The sequence below is a fragment of the Rhagoletis pomonella genome, unplaced genomic scaffold, assembly GCF_013731165.1.
Source record: "Rhagoletis pomonella isolate Grant_MI unplaced genomic scaffold, Rhpom_1.0 Rhpom_scaffold_00001, whole genome shotgun sequence".
In the NCBI taxonomy this organism is placed as follows: Eukaryota; Metazoa; Arthropoda; class Insecta; order Diptera; family Tephritidae; genus Rhagoletis; species Rhagoletis pomonella.
This window is the reverse complement of record NW_023458555.1, coordinates 116,161,474-116,164,302: the sequence shown is the minus strand read 5'-3', so window position 1 is coordinate 116,164,302 and position 2,829 is coordinate 116,161,474.

Below are 2,829 nucleotides of genomic sequence, written 5' to 3'. Positions count from 1 at the left end.
CTCATTATAGACTGTCCTATCTACATGCCTATTTGTATAAATTGATAACCGTTTTCGGTGTTCGAACTAAACTCAAAAACCAATGAATAGAGTTCCGTCAAATTGTCGGAGGTTAGATATACCTTACATATATAGTCCTATTACATGCTACTAAAAAACTCGCTGGGTGGAGTTGGAGTAGAGCTATTTATAAAAATCATATTTATTAACCGATTTCGTTCAAATTTCAAACGTGAGCTATGTACCTATGTATATGATGAAAAATTATTTTGATAAAACTTGACCCGGTGAGTGCCGCTGGAGTATAGGTTGAAATTCATAACACGTATTTATCTTATGGTAAGCAATGGTTTTGAAGAAAAAGGGCCCAATGGTTGGCGCTGCAACCGAAATGTATAGAAACCCCGTGTGGTTGGTCTGCTTTGGCCCTATCTTTAAGTTATTCGAATTGAGTTTTCAGATGTCTAAGTGAAGGATGGGGTTAAGTTTGTCATGCGATCTTGTATCTACCCAGAAATCAGTTCATAAATATTACCACGAACTGTAAAAGTGGCGAATTAACAAGGAAAGATCATCGTACGTATATCAATCGCAAAAGTTCTTATTAGTTACCGCGAAGTAAGCGGTCATCTGCTAGCTATAACTAAATATATTAAAGCTTCTGATATTAATCTAGGTTGTAACAAATCGTTAATTTAGTTGAAGGGTTTGGTAAATACTATTAAATATTTTTTTAAGCATATTTCTACAAATTGCATTCAACTTAACGTATTGTTCATAAAAGGATGTCATTAAGCTCTGCTAATGCATATAATCTTTCTATAAACACATGGTTTAGTCGTAGTTACCAAATCTTAGTTGAGGCAATCACGATTTGGTTTGAGAGCGGAACATATTCATGGTTGTGAGCCACCCCTAAATAATGCTGAGCGCTCTCTGAGCACATGTGTGTTTTATATACGAAGAGCGCCAGCTGAGCAATGCACACAGTCCCACTTATAGAATCATTTGAATGGGCTAATATACCAACCATTGCATAAAACCGATTCAATGAATGAGACTGTGTGCGTGGAAATCATTGCTCCGCTACCGCTGTTCGTATATGGGTGAAACACGCGTGTGGTCACAGAGAGTGTCGTGTCGATCACTGCAGTAGGTAGAGAAAGAAAAGTGTGTTATGACATGCCCAGACTTGTTTGTCTCAGTTTCAGTTTTGCCATCACCGCGAGTTTTTTCGGTGTGCGCATAGTTATTTAAAAATATAAAGTTTGATGCCAACCGGGGTTTCACAATAGATATATAATTCATGTGAATTATAATTTGAAAGTATCTATTTAGCCAAGGAAGAAGCAAAGCAGTATACTTAAACCAGCACTTCCAGCAGATATTGACCTGGGTTTTCCCACGACTGTTCCTGTTTCATCGTTTCTTTTTAGGAAATTCTTACCACCATATGCATATGTATTACTTACACTAGTAACTATTTATGTAAATATGTAGGTACTTTTTATACTTAATATATGCAAATAAATGAAGAAAGTGAACACAACGCCCATCGAGTAAATTTTTTTTTTGTCTCAAACTGAAACTTTTTTTCCAATAATAAACGGTTAGCTGATTCAAGTCTACAGCAAGTTCACAAAATTAATTGAAAACTTGTATCAACCAAAGCATTGTTTATATTTGCTCAACAATGATTTTATTCAACTAACAATATTGTCCACTCAAGGTAGTCGTTTTGTAATTATTAACAAATATAAATTTGTCCCAACTATACGACTCAAGTAAATTACAGACTTTCGTGAACTAGATATTTATTTCGCCATATCCAACTATGCCACTTGGTCACTATAACCAAATCTTGGTAATTATAACTAAACCTTTTTCTGAGTGTACTTTTTGGCGGCTAAACACTAATTTTAAATTTTTTTTATTAATTTCATGCAGTTCTTACGTCGTGAATACTAAACACAAGCTCGAAAGGCTGGTTTTACTTGTGAAAGAAAATACCAATACTCAGTTGGAATGATCTCTGAAAACGAAATCGTAGAGCTGTTGATAGTTTTAAAATATTTTAAATAGATTTTTTCTCACAAACGCCGCTTTAGTGGTCGGAAGTTTTTAATAAATCTCTAGACAAATTTGTCTACATTAAACATTTTCTACCCCTGCCAGTTTACTAATGGCGTTTTCTTTTCTACCGAAATATGTTGCCTTCTCAGTGCCCTCTACGCACAATGACTAAGGAGAAGGCATTGCAAAGGCAACAGTTTTTGTAGAAAAGAAATCGCCATAAGCTCTCATTAACAATAACAATAATAACAACAGTATTGTTAACAATAAATATTTATTATACTCCAAACTTTTAATAGTTTGATATAAATCCGAATATTTGTGGAAATGTAGAGGTGAAATACCTATTACATACATAGATGCATACTCTATGTACCCTTGTGGTCAGCTGACTAAGTCAAGTGACATTTTAACTAGTTTCGGCTATTTTATTTTTGTTTAATTAATGCTTATATTTTTGTTTTATAAAAGTCTAGCACTTTACCTAGCCAGTGCCACATAAATCCACATTTAAAACTTCGTACAAAAATTATGAAAATTCAACAAACTTTAACATTTGCACCCGAAAGTCTTAAACTTTTTATTCAATTTTGGGTACAGAGTTTTGTAGCTCCAAATTCTAGTAGATTAAAGTGCAAATTTCAAGACGCTAGAAAGTCGCGTTGATTTTTAATAATTTTTTTGGCTGACGGTGTTGTGCATTTTCTTTCATATAAAATATGCTCGACAATTTCCTTCGTATGGGAGAAAATGCCA